At 52.1% G+C, this 22,563-nt stretch overlaps 1 protein-coding gene across 2 annotated transcripts in view; it reads right to left on the bottom strand.

Moving 5' to 3' along the window:
* The window catches only part of CXXC5 (CXXC finger protein 5), a 171,836-nt gene that overhangs the window by 134,478 nt on the left and 14,795 nt on the right, over positions 1-22,563 (bottom strand). Inside the window, exons 1-2 of one of the 2 annotated variants that reach the window (XM_075131385.1) lie at positions 7,731-8,217; positions 1,906-2,017 (exon numbers count right to left, since the gene is read on the bottom strand). The gene's annotated coding sequence lies outside the window, so the exon portion shown is untranslated. Of the gene's footprint in view, positions 1-1,905; positions 2,018-7,730; positions 8,218-22,563 lie in introns of those variants that run through there. The other variant, XM_048861266.2, reaches the window with a different exon arrangement.

Below are 22,563 nucleotides of genomic sequence, written 5' to 3'. Positions count from 1 at the left end.
TTTTCCCTCTCCCTGCTCCCGATCTCGGGAGCCAGCGGCTCCGGCCCAGCTCTTCGGTGCAGCCGGGCGCGCTGGCAGGCGGCCAGGCGAAGTGTGTGGAAATGACACCGCCAGGGCGGCAGAGATTTTCCCTAATTTCTCTCCTTGCCGAGCGCAGCCGGGCTGACATTGGCTGGAAAGTGGAGCAGCTCGTCAGGGACAATCAATGGGAATCGATCGCGCTGCTCAGGCTCGGCGCGGGGCTGGGGAAATAGCACCGCCGCCGCCCCAGCCCGCGGCCACACGCGGCTCCGCTCCCCGCGGCCCCTCCAGCCGCCAAAGTTCGGGGGAAGGGGCGGCCCGCGGGGCGCCCCCCCGGCACAGACGCCCCCCCCACGCACACCCCCACGGGCATCTCCAGCGTCGCGGGCTGCCGGCCAAGTGGGCAACTTTGCACGGGGCAGGCGCTCGCGGGTGGGTTTGAGAGGCCCAGCCCCTCCGGGGGGGGCGGGGAACCACCCTCGGTTGCATCCACCACTGGAATTGCGCCCCCGGCCGAGCTCCGCGCGTGGACAGACGCGCCCCCCGGGGGATCAGCCCCCACTTCCCCGAGCCCTCCGGCTGGCTCGCAAGGCTGGGCGAGCTCGGGCGCGGCGGGAATGGGCGGCCGCGGGGGGCCTGGGCAGCGTGGTACTCCATCCCGACGGGCTTAGCGGGGTCTCGGCTCGGGCACCTCCCGCTAACTCGCAGTCGCTGGTTAAGCACCAGCCGAGTTGGCTGCAGCACCATGGGAGTGGGCGCCGCTGCTTGGTTCGGGGTTTTCGTTGCTCTCCCTGGCATGGGACCCCCGGGCTCCCCGGCCTTTGCCATTGCTCGCAGCCCGGGGCCCTCTGCAACGATCTCCCGCGCTGCAGCCGGGGAAGGGGCGCTAAGGCAAGAGACCAGGCCACGAACAACCTTCCCCCCAATGTCTCGCCCGGGGCTGCAGGGTCAAAGTGGTTGCAGCGCAGCTAGCCCTGGGAAACCGAAGCACAAGCCCCCCCTCTAGGGATGCATTTTCCTCCAGTTTAATGGTCTGGGGTAACCGAGACCCAGCCCCGTCTAATCATTAACCTTGGGCCTGAGATCTGAAGGGTAACCAACTCCACCGGCTACCTTTCCCGCTCCGAGCCGCCTCTCCCCTGAGAGCTGCTGGGGGTGGAGGGTCAGGGAGAGGAAGCCGGGCTGGGGCGTTTTTGGCAGCACGAACACGTTTGCAGCCTGATCTGCCGCGTGGGCTGGGGGAGGACAAGCTGCTACAGGTTTGCGAGGGATTTGCAACCAGGCGGGGTCTGGGGGTTGATTGACATTCACGTTTGTTGTGGAAGGGCCAGTTTACTTTAATAGGGGGTCTGCCCTCGTCCCGGGCTGGTGCCGAAACTCTCTGGTTGCAGAGGCTGGCTGCTTGGTTTGGGGGTTGGTTGTCAGCTTGCTAAGAATAAATCAGATAAAAGAATGGGTCCTAGCAAAGGTCACAGGCTACAAAACTCCACACATAATTCTAACCACCCCTCACCTCCATTTATACCCGATTGACTAGTTGTTCCCCTTTGCTAAGCATGCTTAAGAAACTGTTTTCAGCTCAAGCACTTTAACATCCTCCTAGGGAAGATGCTAAGCAGAAATTAATTAGTATTTTATTATTAACTCTCCTTTTAAAAAAAACATTGGAATCTGTTCTTTTCAACTGATCTCTTTTTCATGATTGTTTTTAAAAGGGGTTCTGGCACGGCTCAGATCCCAGGGGCCAGCGCCTGTCCACGGAACGCTTGTTGAGAAACACTGACTTAGACGGTGCTTTGCAACAGACAAAGGCCAGACACAACTAAAATAATTGCAAGACCCCGATCCTGCAGTTGAAGCCATGTTGCCGTGCACTAAACTTACCGATACCAGACTTGCCAGCTCTTGCAATTGGGGCATACGTCTTGCAAAACTGTGTGATTTTATTTCAGGCCCAGTCCTTGGAAACGTGATTATGGATGTGATCATTTCAGTCCTGGTGGCAGAGAAAAACTTGAAATCACAACCCCCTCAAGGCCCAGAAATCAGACAGCAAATAAAAAGGAACCCAGCATTTATTCGTTTTTAAAATCTCACGATTTTTGAGCCCCCCGCCACGTGGTTTTGGGAGTACTGCGTCTCGCTCTTGGAGGGGTCAGTGGTGGCACAACACGTCCCTGGTTATTAAAGTGACTGTCACACATGCAAAGAGCAAATGCTCCTGAACTAGGCTGACTGCCGGAAAGCCACTTGGAGATGGATCTTTCGAGGGAGTTCTGCAGCGTGTTTCGCCCATGAAATAGTTAATCCGGGCACCAAGCCGACAACACTTAAGTAAATAAAGATAGTTACTTTTTCACAGAGCAGCCTTAATTAATGGCAGAATTTCCTGACATGCTTTTCCTTGGTGGCTGTTGTGTTTGCTGGGAATGGCTGCAGGGGTTTTAGCCTTCCAGCTCCAAAGCCTATTGTGTTTCAATTCCTGCTGTAGACCCATTTCCCCTGGGGGAGTCTCCCTCCCCCTTCCTGACCCCACAAACTCCCCCCTACTCCTCAGTTCTGGATGCTTCCTAATCTTATGCCAATAGGTCACAGTAGGTCACAGGTTTCACTGTATTCCACTATTGTCTGATGTTGATCTTAATAACAATACTGTGGGATCCTCTTAATTGGGACCCCTCCCCGCCCCGGACAGTTTATCATCCAGATTAACACAGGTGGCCATTTAAAATGAAAGGGGCTGAAAAGACATGAAAAGAATAAAAATACTATGCTGAATAAAGGCAATATATACTGCATTTCAGAATTGATTCTTCTATACTCATGCCATCTCTACACTGGAGTGCCTCCAGTCAGTGCAGAGGAATTATTCCTGATCTACACCATCATAAGTGAGAGGAGAAGTGGTCTCTTTCTTCTTTCTAAAAATCTTTATTTGACATGGCATGAATCAAGTTAGAATTCTGTAACTATTTAGGACCTGGTTACAGCCACTCACCACTAGCAAAAATGGTTTCATGGCACTTATGCAGTTGCTTTTCATTTGAAGATCTCAAAGCGCTTTACAAATGTGGACAGGAGGTATTCATTTCTACTGTGCAGATGGGGAACAAAGGCACAGAAGGCTAGATCCTCAAAGGTGTGGAATCATACCCAAATCAAGAGGAGTTAGGTGCCTACATACCTTTGAGGGTCTGAGCCAGAGGGATTATGTGACTTGACCAAGTTCATATGGCAAAGCAGTGGCAGGGTGAGGATTCCAATCTAGGGCTGCTAATCTGTAGACCTCAGAGAGGGTGAAAATCAGCCCTGTTCACAGGGCCAGCACAAGGCCTAGACACCATGTACATCCCAGTCTGGCCCAGCCCAGCTCCCTTTATTTGTCAATAAGAGTCTTTGCATGGAATTCAGAGGGGACAAGTTTAGGCCCTGAAATCCTAAGAGTTCATGAAAGTGCTTTGAGTATGTAAACCACTATTAAAATGCAAAAGTATTATATATTATTGCCTAGCACTCGACATGCTAGTCAGAGGAGAGCTAAAGAATAGTGACAGAGAAGATAACTAACCCCATTTTATGAGGAGGTAATGGATGCAGAGAAGTGACTTGCCCAAAGCCACAGCATAATCAGTGGCACAGCCAAAATTAGAAGTCAGGACTTCTGAGTCTGGACCAAATCCTCAGCTGGTGTAAATCAGTATCGCACCACGGCTGTCAATAGAGCTATGCTGATTTACTCCACCTGGGGTTCTGGTCCCTTGTGTTTATTCCTCTATGTGTCATGCTAATTAATTTGAACACTACCACCACCGGTGTTTAATGTTCTTTAAATATACATTCAGACACTGTCAAGATAAATCTGTCCAGGCCGAATGCAATTTTCTACGAGGAACTTCTGTGACTGCTGCAGTGACAGCCACTCTATAAATTAATAAAATACATGATTGAACAGGAATGTATATTGTAAGCATGATTCAAAATGAGTAAGGGCAAACCTATATAACTGCGTACTCCATGTGGAATGAGCATAGGTAGGTAAGTAATTGGCTGAGCAGGTGAATCACAGAATGAAAGCAGCTGGAGATGGGAAAGGCCTAATAGTTCATCTAGTCCAATCCCCTTGCCAGGGCAGGCTTGTTCTCTGCAGTATATTTTCTGGTGCTTTGGCCAGCAGTTTTAGAGGTCCCAAGCAATAAGGTTTCCCTTGCTTCTGTATGCCATAGTCTGTAGATCTCACTGTCAGGAAGATATTCTTGATAGAATAAGTTTTCCTTTTCTTAGTTACACCCAGCACTAAGCGTACATGGTATCAGGGCACTGAGATGGCATGGATCCCCACTAGGGGCTAGGGCCTTGGTCCTGGACAGCCTTCTACCCCTTCTCCAAGGCCCTGATCCTGCACTGAGCTTCACAGCACCTGCACGGAACCCCATGGATATCAATGGTTCTCTACGTGGGCGCAAGAGTCTGACTGCACAGAGCTCATGGCAGGATTGGGGTCTCGGCCTGTCTGGTCTCACGTTACAATCCCACTCCTGCTCGAGCCGAAGTCAGTGACAAGACTCCCAGTGAATTCAAGGAGGGCAGGCTTGGTTTCTCTGTTTGGTGTTGGGGGGAGGGGCATGCAGGGTCATGTGCCCCCCCCCATATTTTCTGCTTGGCTTGTACTGAGCATGCTCAGTAACACTGCTGAAGCCACCTTTATTCTGCTCTCCATCCCCATCAGCAGGCTCGGGTCGTCACTGAAAGCATGGCTACTAGGTTGCTTTGCTCCAATTTGAATTCCACAGTTGTCGCTTTCAGTGCCGTGCAAGTGGTGCACAATTCCAGCAGATGTATTTCACGGATGGCTGTTATTAATCCAGCCTGAAGATCTCAATATTAGTCTTGAGGTTTTTAGCAGGATCAAACGGCCCTTGCAGGAGGACTTCTGATACCTCTGCCACAGGGCTTCAGGTTAGACGTCAAGAAGGTTCCAATGCTGCTCTCAGACTCCTTCCCCATGCACAGGTGTCCTCCATCACAATGGGCACTAATCGACACCGTGGAGACAAATTGTTCAGGGACTGATGGTGTCCTGTGGTCTGAGTTCTCCTCTCATGCCTACAGCGGGTCTATCCAGATCTCGATGGGGTCAGTGTAGAAGCTTCGCCCCCGGAGATCTTGACTCTCCAGAGCTTACACCAGAACTCAATTCACTCATATTAAAAATAATGAAAATAGCTCATAATTAAGGCAAGACTTTCAAAGACATCTGGGGGATCTCTATGCCCAAATGGTCATCCAGATCCTGTATTCAGCTCTGAAATCTCAGACACAATCTTTAATGTTAAAATGCAGGACTTTTCCCTCAAAGTGTGTGTATACCTGTGTGTGATTTGGTCCATTCACTTCCAGCTTTGTTACATTCCATTCTTCCTTTTGGACATATGGTTCAAGGATCTTAGTAAACCACTGATGGATTTAGAAAGGCTCAAATTTGGACTCTTGGAAGCATTTGTGTTTACAGCTTAGCTGGCCTACCCCAGCATCTTCCAAGGACGATGGCTCTATTCTTTGGGGAAACAGTAGATGATTATATGACAAAATTCCATACAGATCTCTTCCAGCTGTACTTCTATGGCACCCACTCCTGGATTAATGACACAATCTGGGTCACAAAATATATGCCCTTCCCCTTATACCTACTGGACTTTTATTCCTTACACTCTTCTCCTAATGCAAGTTATCTAATCTTTGTTAAACACATCCCTCCATGGTGCCTCAACAGACCTCTCCTGGTAACTTCCTTTGCCTAATTGCTCTCACACATTGAACATTTTTCTTTATACTTAATCAAAACTTCACATTCCTTCGTTTGAATCCAGATTGTCTTACAATACGTCCTTGGTTCAGCCCCAGATAAGTGTCACCCTCCTTTAGATGCCTGTCTGCCAAGTATTTGCAGAGAACTGTCATAACCCCGCTCTCTGCACTTCAGATGCTCTCCAAGATAATCACAAGAGGTGATGGAGGGGCCTATTAATGACTGGACTCACTCCATGGGGAAAACATTTCCTCTGCCTATGCAGATTGGAAACAACACGATAAAGAAAGGCTCCCAGGCTCTGTGACGTTCCTTCTCCAGCATGGATGAAGGAGAAACGAGGTTCAAAAACATCACGGAAAACATACGGTGCCTGAGGAACCTCAAAGTGCTTGATGTTGACTCTGAGGACTTGGACATATTGATTTAGAGGGTTCTTCTGGCCGTGGGATGTTTTCTAGGTCCCAAGCCCTGGATGTTCTACCACCATTGGCATATGCCACCAGTTTACACTAGTACAACCCTCTGAAGTCCAATATCTCAATCACCATTCTTTTGCCTAGGAGAACTGACAAGAACGTCCTTTGGGGCCTGTCCTTGCTTCTAAGGATGCCAGGAAGGCTGATCCTGAGCAAAGCCAAGCTCTGTATTTCACCTAAAGGCTAAGCGTATTCTCTCACCTCCGCTGCTGGCCCCCATCAATGCAGGCACATGGGCGTCACACTACCAACAGCAGAGGTGTGTGTGTGAGGAACAGGGAATGGCAGGAGTTATTGGGCAAAGGCAGATTCCATTTCTTAGCCCACTGACTTCAACCAGAGAACCCGACTGCAGAGACGAGGCTGGTTGTGTGGCTGGCTGGCTAAGGTCCAATGAAAGAGGAATATAACTAACACAAGTTAGTAGCACTCCCCTTTCACTAGTCATCCCTCTACCCCCTAGTCATTTCAACCACACTCGTCACTGTTCTATTGGACCACCTGTTTGACGACCCAGATGAAATCATCCCATTGTTTTCACCAAAGCTGTGCAAACTCAGCGGTTCCGGTGAGTTTGCAGGTTTTCTGTGGCTGAACTGGCTCACAGGCCCTGAGGCTAGAAGGTGGTGGAGTGGAAAAAGCCAGTTTTCCAATGGTCTGATCTGGCTGCAAACTCCCAGGTGAGATTAGGGTGCACCGGGGCTGCATGGGTTTGTGCTGATTCACCAGCACAGCCTCACTAGAAAATCCCACGCGGCTTTGTCCAGCGCAGATGGTTTGACGTTGGGGTTTGCCCCTGGAGAGCAGCCTCAGGATGCTGGGGAATAATCCCACTGAGAGAGCAACGAAAACCCAGCAGAACTATGACAGGGTTCACAGACACAGGAGCCAGCCCAGCGTGCTCCTACTGGTAGTGCCCAGGTGTCCTGTTAGCCCCTACCCCGGACTACCCTCCCGGAGCCTTCACGGCACAAGCTCACCGCTCCCTTCCCACCTCACACCCCTCCCTCTGGCCTCCCCAACCAGCCCTCGCAACGCTGCCCCTTGCCCCTCCTTCCCACTGCTACCCCCTCCTTCCTGCCCCCATGCCCTCCTTGCCTCCCATTACCCCCGCCCCACTCCTGCTCTTATCTAGGACGTGCTCTCCATGCCTGAATCACAAAAGAGGATGGCGGCATAGCAACGGCCTTGTCTGGCCTGTAGCTGCTGGAGCCCGGCTCCTGCCAGGCCCCATCACTCAGGTGGCTGGGCCCTGTTTAAGGGGAGGGAGTCTCCTCTCACACTAGTAGCTGTGTGCTGCAACTCCCCTGGGGCCGCTGGGGTAAGTGAGAGGAGACCCAGCCCCTCCCTCGTGTTGCAAGCTCCGTGGGGCAGGGATACGGCCGTTTGCCCGCACACCCCCGGCCCTGTGCAAACGCGCTCACATTGAGCTCTTCCGATGGGCCCAAGGGCGGGCGTCCGCGGCTCCTGGCTCCAGGCACGGCGTCCGTCGCTCCCGCTGGCCCCAGCCCCGTTCGGGGAGTCTGTCCTTGGAGCTCCGGTCTGCCCTTCCACAGCAGGCTGCTCCTGGCACGGCTCCCAGCCCGCATCTCCTGGCTGCGGCTGCCTTGGCTGGACCCAGATTCCCTACTTCTCTTCTGTGGGCTCCTTTGTCTCGGGGCTTTCCCTGCTGCCGCTCCTGTTCCTTGGTGCCACCTCTCTTCCCTGGAGACGGGTAACTGTTCTCAGGCTCTTCCCTTCGCCCCCCACTCCCTGCTCATAGCAACAGGAGCCCGGGGCTTTTTCAAAGCCATTTTCCCTTGTCTTCTTCCTCAGTGCAGCCTCTGTACAGGCCCACGCACCAGCTGGGCCCCCCACCGTGCTACTCCCACTGCCCCTGCTGTGCTGCTGGCGGCACAGCCTTGCTGACTGGCTGCCGCCTGCCTTCCATCACCTGGGCTCTCCAACGCGCGAGCTGATGCCTTAAAAAAGAAATGACACCCCCTCACCACCCCGTCTCCCTTTTGATCCTCGCGTGGCGTTAGAGCTGGTCCTCGCCTGCCAGGACCACCCACCCCGGCGCTCGCAGGGGCCGCGTCCCAGACTCCCAATGCAAACAGATCCTTCCAGCCAAGGCCCAGGCGCTTTCAAGGCAGAGTTAAAGGAGCTCAGTGTTTAATGAGGGGCAGGACAGAGCTGGTCCCTGCAGGACCTGAGGGCATGGACACTGGGGAACACTCACCTAAATGCCCTTCCCTGCTCAGACCTGCCCTGCAGTGTCACAGGGCTCCCCTTCCTGCTACCCCAGCCTCCGGGCTCTGCACAGCCCAGACCTTCTCTGCAGCAGCAGGCCCTTCTTACCCAGCTCCCCGGCTCAGACCCTGCCCTGCCCCAGGACAGGGGCTCTGCTCCCCCAGCTCCCCAGCTCAGATCCTGCTTGGCAGTGTTACAGTAGCTCCCCGCCTTCCTTCCCATCCCCCTCAAGCCTTGCTCCCCCACCCAAAGTCATGCTGTAGCAGGGGAAGCAAGGGATCTCCCCAGTCTCCTCCTGCATGTGCACTCCCTCCGCCCCACCCCAGCCTTGCTCTGCAGTGTCACAGGAGCTCCTGTTTGCTTGTCTCCCTCCCCTGCACACTCGGCTACACTGTGCACTGCGGCGCGGCTCGCGGGAGTTCAGGAATGTAACCTGGTCTCCCGCAGTGCAGGCCAGCTAGGCCAGGGGTTCACCTTCCGTGTTTCCAGCAAATATCACCTGCCACTGCCAGTGTGTGCAAACATTCCTGAGACTCAGCCCTGTGAGATCCTGCCCACGGGATCCCCCCAGCCCCTCTAGTCCCGCCTCATGGACGTCGACCCAGCTTGACCAAAGCTTTGCTCCCACAAAGGGCCAGTGCTCTGCATACCCCCATGACTACACCTCCACCTTGGAATTGGCCACGTGGCCATCTTGAGAACGCTTTGTAGGGTTGGAATGATCCAGTCAGGGCACACAAACAATACCACCAGACTTTAGTGACCAATCACACAGCAGCTATGCAAAGCACTTCTCTAGACGAAAACAGTTTTCAAGCACCCCATATGAAGCATGGTCACTCATTTGTCAGGTCATTTAACATACTACTGAAATTCAAAAATATCTCAGGCCTTGTCCATACTGGAAGAGTATCCTAATATCCTAGTAAAAATCAACCCAGCTAAACCCCTAACAGAGATGGATTTAAATCAATGGCAGTTTAACCCTGGCTTATACTGATCTAGTTTAAGCTAGTGTCTTAAGACTTCTCTGCTGACTCAACTCCATTAGATTTGCTGGGGAATCTGGCCTTGAGGTTGTTTGTAGATAATTTGCAAACAGAAAAAAAAAAGGGGGGGTGGGCGGGCAATGACTCTGGGACTATATTGTTTTCTCTGAGTAGTTCACAAAGCTCAAGTTTTCCTCTAAGTCCCAAAATGAGGTCTGTGGCTCATCAAACTGGTTCCATTAAAAGCAACTGTGTGTTCTCATCTTTGCTTTTATTGCTAAAAAGGAAAGAAAAGAACACAGAGGGCTGTTGTCCTATGACAGAATGTCAAAGGATCTGAAATTGGGACAAAATATGCTTACGCTGCTTTTTTTGTCCAGGGTTCTGGTGTGGTTGTGTGCTGATTGCCTGGGTATGAGGGGCTTTAAAAGAAAAGGAAAAGCCCCCAACGAAAGCCTCTGACTGTGCGTATGGGTATATGTGTAGGAAGAATTTTATTATCGGGAATTGACAGCAACTCCCTAGTTAAAACTGGCAGCAATTTAGATAGTTAATAGGCAGCTAGACGGAAGATGGAGCCAAGAATCTAGGATCGATTCCTAACTGCACACCAGGCACCAGCGTGTTCCTGGAGGAGAAGGTGGTTCTGACCAGGCAGTCTTTGAGACCCAGCTCTCACAGCACAAAGTCACATGCCATTGGAAGACCTTGTACTCACAGTGAGCCCTGTTCAGCACCTGGTACTGAATAAACCCTTACGTATCTGTCTACACTGCAATCAGATGTGTGACTGCAGCAGCATGGGCGCCGGCCCCACATAGGTACCCAGGGTCCCCAGCGGGTGGGGCTAGCTCATGCTACTGCCCATGCCACTGTGGCATCACTGATATTGGTACTAGCTCTAGCTGGATCCAAGTTAGCTCAGGTGTGTCCAGACATAGAATCATAGAATATCAGGGTTGGAAGGGACCCCAGAAGGTCATCTAGTCCAACCCCCTGCTCGAAGCAGGACCAATTCCCAGTTAAATCATCCCAGCCAGGGATGTTGCAATCAGAACTCCCGACTGCAGTGTAGACGTACTGGAAGAGATAGCATAGGTTACAAGGTAAGGAGAGGAGGGATGCTTTGAAACAGATGGTCAGATGTCAGGGGCAGGAGGCTCTCCTCCCTATCACCCAGACAGTGTAGGTTGGCTTCCTGGCCCTTGTCACACCAGCAGTAGGCAGTGGTGCTGGGCCCAATGGTGTACAGATCTCTGAAGCCCCAGAGTGCATGCAATTAGGTTCTTCCTGTGACATATTGAAAACCATGCTAAAATTACAAGCTATCCCTTGAAATATAAGGGGTTTCCTGATCCTGCTTGCAAGCTAAGGGCTCTGTAGTTAGGTGTGCAATTTGGGTCTTCAGCAGTCAGTCTGCAAAGAGACAGCCTAGAGCAAAATGGGGTGAGCTGTGCCTCACTGACTTAGGGAGCAGCCTGCTTTTTCTCTCTCTCTGGTTTAGGTTCCAATGTGTCAGGATCCTAGATTCTAAGAAATAAAGTCACGTTATGTTGCAAGCTTGCCACTTCCTCCATTATTATGGTGGCCACCAACAGGCAGCAACAGGACATAACCAGACCAGTCCTGAATAACCAAAAAAAAAACCCCAAAAGATTGTGGTTCAGTTCAAAGAGTGGCAAAGGTTTCTGCTGCTTCTGGGTTTGGCTGGAGCTTCTGGGTCCCTCGGTGTGGTGTCTACATGCAAGGGGTGCCTGTGGAGATCCGTGTTACCACATAGACGGAGAGATGAGAGAGGGGGTTGGTGCAGTGGGACCCTTAATTTGAAGTGGCTGTCATTATTGTGTTTTAATACTCATCCTTAACTTTGCATGGCTATATTGGAGAGAGTCCCAGGGGGTCACTCATTAAACCTGCATAGTAGGGTAATTATTGTATATCATTATCACCCGCATCTTGCCGCTTCGCTTAAGATTGCTGCTGTCTCTGGTTTTTTAATCATTTGGCAACCATTTTTCCCTCCAAGCTTTTTTTTCCATGTCTGAGGCATTGCCCCACAGCTGCTCCCACGAAAAGCCCCCTCCTGGTCCCCTGACGCAGGCATAGGTGGGAGAGGCAATGCCAGCAAGAGGCAAAGAGTCCGCAGAGGCATCTCCAGTTCTCAGGCTGCAGCATGAGCAGGGCATGCCATGGTTTCTGGGATTTCAAGCCAGTGGAAGAGGATAGATGGACAGCATCAGAGAAGGACTCTACAACCCCAGCCAGCATTCGCCTGCAGCTCTTCAGCTGAGGATCTCAAAGCACTGTATAAAGAAGGGTAACATCCAGGGCTACTTTCAGCCACTGGTGTCCCCTTGTGGTAGAGTGGGGTGTTAGGACCAGCCTGCCTGTTTCCCCTTTTTTCTGCCAATCTCTATTTAGCCCCGTATCTGGTAGTTCCTCCCTATGACTCCAGCTAGATCATTAAGTCTCTCCCCTCAGGGCAGTAAAGAATCTAGTGAGTCATGAGGCCAGTAACCCTAGCAAAAGGTCGACAGTCTCTGGCCTCTCGGGGTTACTAATCCTGCTGCTGGCCTTGGGAGGGGAATCCAGGCCCACCCATTCCCCTGCATGCCAGCCCAGGGACCCTGTATGAAGCTGTTGGAACTGGTTTCTCCCACCCCCTTACTGCTTTAAACACACGCTCTGTGACTCTCTTCCTCTGGGGATCTGACTACTGTCCGAGGCAGCTTCCTGCTAGATTGGTGCTTGAGGGACCTGCCCTCAGCAGTGCCTAGCAGCCACCCCACCCTCCTCCCCTGCAGCTTTTTTATCTTCCCTGCTCTTGCAGGGCTTGCAATCAGCCCAGCTGGGGAGGCAGCACATCTCCTTGTTAACCCTTTAGTGGCTGGGACAGCATCAGGTCCGTGCACCCCATGGCAGGAAAGTATCACCGTCCCCCTTTTATGATAAGGAAACTAAGATGCAGCGAGATACAGGACTTGCCCAAGGTCACCCAGTAAGTCACTGGCAGAGCATGGGCTACAAATCCTGTCTCCTGCCTCCCCCAGCCCACTGCTCTAACCGCTGGGCCTTGCTGCCAGTCTATAAGCTGCTTGTGGTCGAGGTGCAAGTGGCTAGACCTGCTGCTTCCAGAGGAGAGAGCTGAGCCTGGCGAGAAAGGAGCTGTGGAGAGAACTGCCAGACGACGTGAAGACAACCGATAAAAGAGTGCACAAATATAGGCAGGGCAAGGAGCCGAGAGCAGCTGAGGCTGCATGGGGGGAGGAAGGGCTGGCTCCTGAAGGACACGCCACTAAGGGCAGTCAGGGGAGCCCCAGTGGAGTCGCAGCTAGCTGGGGTGGAGGTTTTGTCCCCGGCCTCCATGCCAGCGCTGGCAGGGGGTTAGGAATGCTAAGAAGGCAGTACACAGCCCCTGGGAGCGAGAGGGGCGAGAATGCTTTCTGTTACCCTGCAATCTCACTGAGCTCGGCAAGGGGACACAGCCAGCCCTGCCGCGGCCGACAGGAGGAGAAAGGCAGGGGAGGAAAAGCCAAGGGAAATAAGGGATCTGAGCACCCCTCCCTCGGAAGCCAATGGGAGTTGAGGGCACACAGCACCTCGCAGGCCTGGGCCCTAAGAGAAGAATGTGGAAATCCAGGTCTGTGGGCCAGACCAAGCCCCTGGAGTCACTGAGGATGGACATCCAGGCTGGGCAGAGACCTGGCAGCAGGAGTGCAGCAGAAGGGGGTGGGCCCAAGGGGGCGGCAGTGGGACCACGCTTTCCTCAGCAGCTGTGAAAGGTTGTGGCAGGGTGGGCACTGCCCTTGGGACACAGGCAGACCCCGGCGCCTCTCGCAGACCTTCATGCAGACCTGGGCGGAGGCACGGCAGAGTGTGGAGAACATTTCCATTTTGACTCTTGTTCAGTGGCTCGTGGTCTCTGCAATTCTGGGTTCCAGCCAGGGCGAAGGCTGAAAATGGGCCAAAGTGCTGGGAAAAGGCCACAGCACCCCCAAACAGGCTCTTCTTCATGTACATCTGGCCTGGTCCACAGCAGGGACGCTGGGGTTCTGGCTGGGGAGATTTGAAGCCCAGGTCTGTGCCCCCAGGTCTGTGAGAGGAGGGTCTGCTGAGTGTCTGAGCTCCTGATCCCAAACTGCCCTCTGAAAATCGGGGGCTTCAGCACTTAAAAAATGTCCAACTACCCTAAATTCAGCACCCAGGTTATCACATCTGAGCTGGGGCAGTTGTGTCTGCCATACCTCATCTTTCTCAATGGGCTATATTCCAGTCCCAGGGATATCTACAGGCTTTTTGACACTGAATTCAAGTGGAGTAGAATTGGGCTTGAACCCTGCTTCCATTCATATGGGATCCAATTTAATCTATCCATGATACTCAAGAGCGTTTCACTTGTTCCAGGACTGACCAATCACTAAACACTCCTCAAGTGGGCATTTCGGTTACAAACAGGAAAAAAAAATGACAACACGTTCTTTCAACCACCACATTGTTTATGTGTAGGACCTACACGAACTGCCACATTGTTTTGTTTGTTTGTTTTTTAAAAAAATATTCTTTCCTGGAAGGATCCATTTAAAAAAAAAAAAAAGGCTAAACTGGAATTTGAAATATGTTTCTGGCTAGGAACGTCGAGGGTTCTAGTTAGGGGCACAATGTTTGAACTAGTTTTGATTGTTATTTGTGGAGTACAATTCAACGGTTGAAGGCAGCGGCCTGGTTTCCTGGGTTGAGGCAGGCTGTTCTGCCAGTTTAACCAGGATCCAAACCATGGCTCGTTGGTTTGTGTTTAGTTAGAAACATCACATTTTAATGTGAGGGGGGAGGGATAGCTCAGTGGTTTGAGCATTGGCCTGCTAAACCCAGGGTTGTGAGTTCAATCCTTGAGGGGGCCATTTAGGGATCGGGGCAAACCTTGGGGATTAGTCCTGCTTTGAGCAGGGGGTTGGACTAGATGACCTCCTGAGGTCCCTTCCAACCCTGATATTCTATGATTCTATGAATGTAACTCATTCAATCAGGCAGAGGTTGGGGGGGTGTTGTGCCAGAGAGATCTTGTTTTCCCATTAAAGACACCTTCTGCTCTGCCAGTGCTGAATGTAACCTGGGCATGTCTGACAATGAAATCTACCCCCTGTCAGATACAGGCATGCAGCCATGAGTTTCCCTTTAGAAGAAACAGTAGATGCCTCTGAGATGTGGTTTTATTACCCTCATTCTCTGGTGTTTTTTGGGTTACTTTCATCTCCACCTCTCAAGCTGTGCAGAGAGAGATTTAAAAAAACCAGAAAGTTGAAGGGTGTGTGCAGTGGTCATCTCCAAAGAGCCAGGCGTTAGCTTAGCATCTGCTGGTTTTAATTAAAAACCATTCACCAGCAAAGTCAGAGGCACTTTCCACTACTACATCCTGACATCCCCACTACAGAATAGTGCCGCTTAAATTCCCCTTGAAATGTCAGTATTACTAATGACATTATAGCAGGTAGAGGCCCCAGTCAGTAATCAAAGCCCCATTGTGCTAGGCGCTGCACATACTCAGACAAACCCGAAACTGGGTCATGACTCAAGGTGGCAGTATGGTGAGGAAGCCAGCTGGCCTCCTTGGTATCAACCCTTTGCGAAGTTATTAACGTTGCTATCGCAGATCGTCCCTCAGATGTTGTTTTCAGTTGACTTTGTTTTCTTTTCCTTCCGCCATCGAGCCAGACTACAGCCCCAGCTAACGGAGACACCAGAATGCTTCTGTAAGCATTCCTAGCCCAGAACCTTGTCAGTGCCAACCACGGAACAGCAGTCTGTGCCAGCCGAGATCTGCATACTTACTTTGAATTTGCTCCCACTCCTCCCCCACCCCCTCTAAGGGAAACTTTTCCCATAGCCCCAGTGAACTGTCACAGAATTTCCTGATGCAGCGTCCTGGAGCACTAGAATTTAGAGACATCTGAACGCAGTGGATTTGCTTGGCTTCCCACTCAAATGCGAAGCCACAGGGGGACTTTATTTCACACGCAGGGCTTTTCCCTGCCAGTGACTCGCATGCATGGCTACCCCAGTTTATGACCATCTGCTTTTATGGCTCCTGAAAGAAAGGGGCAACCCCGGTGTATTAAATAGAGGGGCTGGATTCTCCCCTCCCACCTCCCCCTCTGTCATCAACACGCGCACACAAACACTCGCAGAGATGCATTAAATTCTCAGTGGCAGAGATTTTTCTTCTCTCAGCTTAAAAGCTCTCTGGGGACAGGCTCAGGGACCCACTTTAATAGCTGGGTATAATAAACTATATTATATTTGCCCCCATTACTCACACATCCTTTGTTTTCATTCAGTCTGATTTCCCTTTTGCTAATCAGGGCTCCTGGAGTATATATTCCCCTCCACCCCACAGTGGCTGGCTTCGGTTTTTTTACACTCTCCAGCCTGGCTATATTCTGCCTGTCCCTTCACAGCTTGTCTGCATTCTCGGTTTTTTCACGCATTGACCCCAACAACCTCTCTTCTCTGAGAGCCACTGCATTCTTCCTGTTTTACACACATTCCATCTGCAGTCTCCCCCTAGAATTCCTAAATCTGATAACCAGGGGGTGTGGTTTTGCTTTGAACAGAGAAAGGTTGACCTTTGCTGGTGGAATGAAGGCTGCATGGAAAAAAAAATTTGGCTGAAGAGAACTCCCACTGTTGTTTTACAATCCCTAAATAACACAGAGAGGTTTGCTGCAAACACGCTGTGATTTCCCCGACCCCCCAACGCCCCCCAAAATAAAGGAGTCCAGAAAACACCACAAACACACCACAAACCAAAAGAAAAAAAGGCTCGTGCACAAAAACCAAAGCTCCTGAATTATTTAGCAAACAGTTACGATACAACGGCTAATACTGTTAGCAGACGCCGGCTCCCACTGGCCGCGTGTGTTATGGGACGGCTAGCTGCAAGGGCCAGCAATGCCAGGGCTTGCACAGCAGTAACTGCCAAGCTGCCCAGTTGCGATACCGTGCTGTTTTAAGGCACTGATTTTCAACCTGTGGTCCATGGGCCCCTGGGGCTCTACAGACTCTGTCTAAGATTTCCAAAAGGGTCCACACCTCAATTCGAAACATTTTTAGTGGTCCGCAAACCAAAAAAGGATTGAAAACCCCTGTGTTAAGCCATCCTCTCTGCCATCCCAGTGTTTAAATAGTTAATTCAAGGAGGGGAATCGGTGCCTCAGTGAAAGTGACAGGTTTATATCAATTTTATTTGGAATAACTTTCCCCCTCAATGGAGGGGAATACACAGAACAAAGGGTTTGAAGATTAACCGTTTCTCTCTTTAAACAACAAAACCAGCCCCCATGCTATAAAGTTTTAACTGATTGTCACACGTAGCTTTTACCAGTAAAAACTAACAGCCCAAACATTTCCTTCTCTACCTGCATATGCACAGAGAAGGAGAGATGAAAACGAGACATTTTTCCCCCAACATAAAATCACTCAGTAACATAAATGCCCGCTGTACAGCACTGCAGGGCATGGGAGCTCTTGGCTCCACTACATTGTTGCGGCACCTGTTTTACAAATTTTCGGAAGCGAGTAACATTTTTCTCCATGTAGCAACAGATAAGACATCCTTCCACTGCATTTATTATACTAAATTTATTGTTGGATTTGAAATCTCCATTAGGATAATGAACGCGACTGCTGCCTTAATGTATTTCAAGCACTGGAGATTGAAAGCACTAAAAAATAACCCTATAGCTTGACACTATTTTGCAGGAGAATGAACTCCAGCCCGTTTCCTGGTTCTTAGACTAAGTTTTGCCAAATGGATAATACATTTGATATTTCCATACCAACTTTATTTTCTTGCTTCTGTCAAGGGAGGCCCTCTGCTGGCATGAGCAGAGCCAAACCAGGCAAGGAAAGCCAAGTAACTGCAAGAATGCCCGTTAGTTCAAATTGCTGGAGTCTTTAGCAAGGAAAATACTTTCTGCATCTAAGTGCATTATTATTTGTGTCCCTGTAGCACGTGCAGAGCTCAGCTGAGATCAGGGCCCCGTTGTGCTGGGCACATTGCAAGAGACAGTCCCTGCCCCAAAGAGGTTACAATCTAAACCGATGAGACACTAGAATGAAGGCTTATCAATCCTGCTTTACAGATGAAACACTGGGGCCCCAGAGAAGAAATGACTTGCCCACAGTCTCGCAAGGAGCCTGCAGCAGAGCCAGGTTTTGAACACAGCTCTCCTGACTCTCAGAGCTTTAATGCTGAACCCAACCTTCCTCTCTTTCTCAGAGCAAACGCACTGTTGTTTTGAAGATAACATTCCAAAAGTGCAGGCATATGACCAAGTGAAACTCTGGGAGCTAAGCGGGCCCAGCCTCTTGGGTGGGAGACCTCCTGCATGCCCCAAGAGTTAGTGATGCGGTAGTCTGATTTCAGCTTAGTACTAAATCAAAGCCCCAGCTTGGTGCTAGGGGGCACTGTGCTGCTGTGGGGGCTGTTGTTCAAAGGAGCCCTAAAAGCTGGAGTCCCAGTCATGTGAGTTGATTAAAGAAGACATGACAATCAGTAAGACATGGGGGGCTAACCCCTAAATGATGTCCCCCCTTCAGTAAATTCTGCCTCCCAAAACTCCCCAGTCAGCATCAGCTGGAAACAGTGCTCCTTTGTGCTCTCCACTGAGCACCATGAAACAGCTGCCGCATTTCACCCCAGAGGCAGCTGCACTTCACTGGCCTGTATAGCAATCCCTGCATATTACAGGGCAGGACTGGGCCATTTACCCCCTGAACTGGGGGTGGTGAGGCACCTTCCCACCCTCATGGGAGCTGCAAGAGCCAAGGTGCCTCTGGAAGATACAATGCCCTGCATGGTACACAGAGAGCACAAGACGCTACACCTCCTAAAACCGTGCACCGTGAGTGCTTCTCTGCAGCCAGCCAGTTCTTCTAGCAGCATCTGTGCTTCACCCTGGCACGGGGCATTATGGTGGGAGGGGAGTTGGCAGCTTTTCAGGGCCTCCTTGCCTGGAAACATTCATGCAGGACCTGGAAACAACACTTTCTGTACAGGGTTTGTTATTGCTTGTGAAGCCCTTGTGGAAGAAAGGGGCTGTGAGATACACAGCACTGGGCCAGCTCTCAGCTGGTGCAAGCCAGTGTGTCTCCACTGCAATCTGCAGAGCTAGGTCACTGGACACCAGTGGGGGATCTGGCCCCAATAAATGTCAACAAGTCTCATCATCAGCCTGTAACACCCAGGAGAAGTGTCGGGCGTTGCTTTCTGGCCCCGAGCACAGATGAAGAACGTTACGGCAGCATCATCACAGGGCTAGGAGCAGCAAATACATTAAACTGCCACTTGTCCATGAATGATAAGCAAAGCCACAAAATGAGATGAGATGCTGAGGGGGCATTGGAGGCTGAGTCTGCTCTGACTGGGACCAAGTTCCTCCTAGCATAGTGCCTCTTTATCGAAGAAGGGTATGGAAATCTCCCCAGAGACTCCCTGATCTCATAAGTCACAAGTCTTGTCATGTGGCTTTTAGCAAGACCCCTCCTCTCTGTGTACCAGTTTCCCCATCTGCACAGTGGGGCAGGGGACAAGCCTGGTCTACACCCAAAAGTTGTACCAGTTTCACTATTTTTTTAAACTGCTTTATTTAAACCAGTGCCAACCCTTATGTGGGCACCTTTAAACCAATTTAAAGATGTCCACATTTGGGTTGGCACTAGTTTAACTAAATGAATTTAAAAAACTAGTTCAGTTAAAGCAGTACAATGTTTTTGTGTAGACAAGGCCTGCCCTGCCCACTACACCCCTTTGTGCAGGTGAGGAAACTGAGGCACAGAGCAAGGCTGTGCCCTGCTCAAAGCCATATAGTGAGAATCACGTCTCCCGGGTGGGTGTAGACAAGGCCTAAGGCAGTTAATGTTTGCAATGTCCTTTAAGTGCTGAGGCTTGTGGTTAATGGCTGTAGCCAGCTCTGGTTGGGTGATGGACTGAGGAGCAGTTTCAAGAGGCTTTGGGCAGCGTGGCAGCCATCTTGACAGCTGAGAGCTGCCAGTCTGGGATGAGTTACGCTAGGTTTGCTTTACCTCCATGTGCCTGACACAACAGCATGGTGCTGGGGGCAGCACAAACGCACGTTTCTATTCACCGTCGTCTGACCCCTCAGCGCCCTGAGGGGTGTCACCTGGCAACTGCCCATCTGTACATGTGGTTGTGACTCCACCACATTTCCTCTCGCCCAGCCTCACCCTTTCTCTGCCTGTGCACTCCCACCTGATCAGCCACCTCTGCACTGGGCAGCACGGCCTGATGTGCGCTCCCCAGGCACGGGAGGCAGAGGATGGCAGGAAGTGGCCTCTGACCTAGAAGGCTTTGCCACGGTGCAGGTGTCTGGGCTACAGGACATACAGGAGCGGAAGCGGGCCTCTTCCCTGGAAGCAATGGCAGGACACACACTTCCAGGACGCAGGACGTGGGGGATCGAAAGGAACCACATGCCATCTTTACAGGATATGGGCTCATCACCACCTCTGCATGCTGGCGTCACTCCCAATGTAGAGGGGCCCTGGTAGGGATCCCCACCGTCATCCAGTGGAGAAGGTTGATGCATCCCCAGAATGCTCATATGTGCACCCCGGGCAGGCTCTGCTCCCCTCACTGTGTAGCAGCTCTCCAGGAACCCGCAGTTCTATGGATCTTCATCCCTATGGGATGCAAATGTTCAGTGCCACTCCCCTTGTATGCAAACGTTCAGTGCCACTCCCCTTGGCTCCTTGTCCCATCGGATCAAGGGGAATCTTGTAGCTCTCAAGGTACTTACGTGGCCCTCAGCACGTCTCTGAGCACCTCCAGGTATCTTCTACCTCATCCAGGTGGCACCCAGCTGTGCTGTCTCTGGGCTGTCCTGCATGACTGGGCCTCCCACACAGCCCTCTTTCTACCCAAGGCTTTACTTCTCCGGCTGCCATAGTCACACCTCGCACCACTCCCCACTGCCATTCTAACCTCCTGTGTCTAGGCTTTCCATGGAGACCCCCAAGAACTGATCAGCTTGGCACGGAAGAGAAATGATTCTCTTCACTGACGTGTTCTGAGTACAGATGTCCACGCATGGGCACAGCCTAGGGCTCTCCCCTCCTGGAATGACCTTGCTCCAGGACCGCAGAGGTCCCCTGGAACGGAGCCATTGTGGGAACAAACATCTTGTAGGCTCTCCAGCCTCCTGAGCTATGCACACCAATCAGCTGGAAAGCCGGCTCCAGCCGCTGCTCCACAAACTGGGGTGCCGGCTGTGGATCTGTGGGTTCTCCTGGATGCTGTGTGACAGGCCCCTTCGGACATGCTGCTGAGCCAGTTCAGGGACTGGCCTCGCTGCAAACGTGGCCACGGCAGCCAAAAACCGAAGTGGAATTGGAGATGCTGCTGTCTCAGTGGGGAACACAGCTATTATGCTAGACAAACAGTTGCGGCTGCCTCCATCTCTCAGAACTGGGCCTCATGCATTTGCTACCTGCAAATTCTGCTGGCTAGAGCTAAAATGTCCCGCTGTGATAGGTCACAAGGGACGCCATGCAGACAGCTCTGCTCTTTGCAGCTCCCAGAAGATCACCCTTGCTTTGGTCAGCTGCTGTTCCAGGCATCTTAGCCTGCTCGGGCAACATCCCCATTGGAAGATCGCCAGCTCTTTGGGGCAGGGACCATATTTGTGTGGTGTCTGTACAATGCCTAACACAATGGGGCCCATAACAGGGGCTCCCATGCACTCCCACACCACAGATAAGAAATAAAAAGACACTAACGTCCGAGATATGGACTCCCGGCAGGTGGCTAGGGCGCAACGCTGGCCCAGCTCAGGTGACTGGGACCCTGGTTGGTCCTACAGCAGTGCCCCCGCACAGGGGTGAAAGTAAGTTAAGTGACTTACCGGTACGCTGGGGCCAGCTCTGGCCCCTGGAAGGGGCAGGGCCTAGGGCGGAAGGGGCAGGGTTGAGGGGGTCAGAGCCAGCCCCAGCCCACCCTGTAAGGTAAGTGCCCTCCCCCCCCCGGGGTAGCAGCAGCAGCCCGGGGCTCCGGGGGCTGTTTAAAGGGCCCAGGGCTCCCCTCTTCTACTGCTCTGGCCCTTTAAATAGCCGCCGGAGCCCTAGGGAAGCGGCGGGGCTCCAGCGGCTCTTTAAAGGACCGGGGCAGCAGAGGCAGCTGGAGCCCCGGCCCTTTAAATAGGCCCCGGAGCCCCCACCTACCCTAGGGCTCTGGGGGCTGTTTAAAGGGCCTGGGGCTCCCCTGCTTCTACCGCCCCAGCCCTTTAAATAGCTCCCAGAGCCCTGGAGTAGCAGCGGCGGGGCTACAGTGGCTATTTAAAGGGCCCAGGCGGTAGAAGCAGGGGAGCCCCGGGCCCTTTAAATAGCCACCGTAGCCCTGCAGCCGCTATCCCAGGGCTCCACTGCTGGGAGCCCCAGGTCCTTTAAATTGCCCCCTGGGGAAGCCGGGCTGCCCCAGTACGGCGCACCTGCTCTTGCCCGTATGCCATACCGGGGCGTACCGGCTTACTTTCACCTCTGCCTCCGCGGCTCCCACACATATGGCAATCAGCCTCCATTGGGTACCCAGGGCCGCATGACTCTGAAGATGGTGCTGACGTGACACGTCTGTAGCTACCCTCGTGGGTTCCCAGGTCTCCACAGCTGGGTGTCAGCCTGGACTCCTCGCTTTCTGGGGGCTTCCCACTGGGCCTGCAAGCCTTCCACATCGAAACCCCAAACCAGGCCGCTGCAGTGCGAACCCAGAGCTCCCGAAGGTCTAGTGACCCTCACGGAGATTAAGTCCCTCCTCTCCCATATCAGCCCCATCTCACCTTAGGGTATTTGGGGGTGTGTGGCCTGCAAATCCCCGCCCTATCTCTGAGTGGCCATTGGTGGCAGGCAGCTGTCCCCGTGCCAGCTCGGCGGGGCGTGTCCTACACCACAGCCCCTGTGTTTCAAAGGTGGACACTGAGCCCAGAGCCCCCCCAAATCCACCAGCAGCATTTTCAGAGAGCACAGAGCT

The sequence above is a fragment of the Caretta caretta genome, chromosome 8, assembly GCF_965140235.1.
Source record: "Caretta caretta isolate rCarCar2 chromosome 8, rCarCar1.hap1, whole genome shotgun sequence".
Classification (NCBI taxonomy): Eukaryota; Metazoa; Chordata; order Testudines; family Cheloniidae; genus Caretta; species Caretta caretta.
Note: the sequence above shows the minus strand (reverse complement) of the source record. Positions and strands in the feature narration are given on the sequence as shown.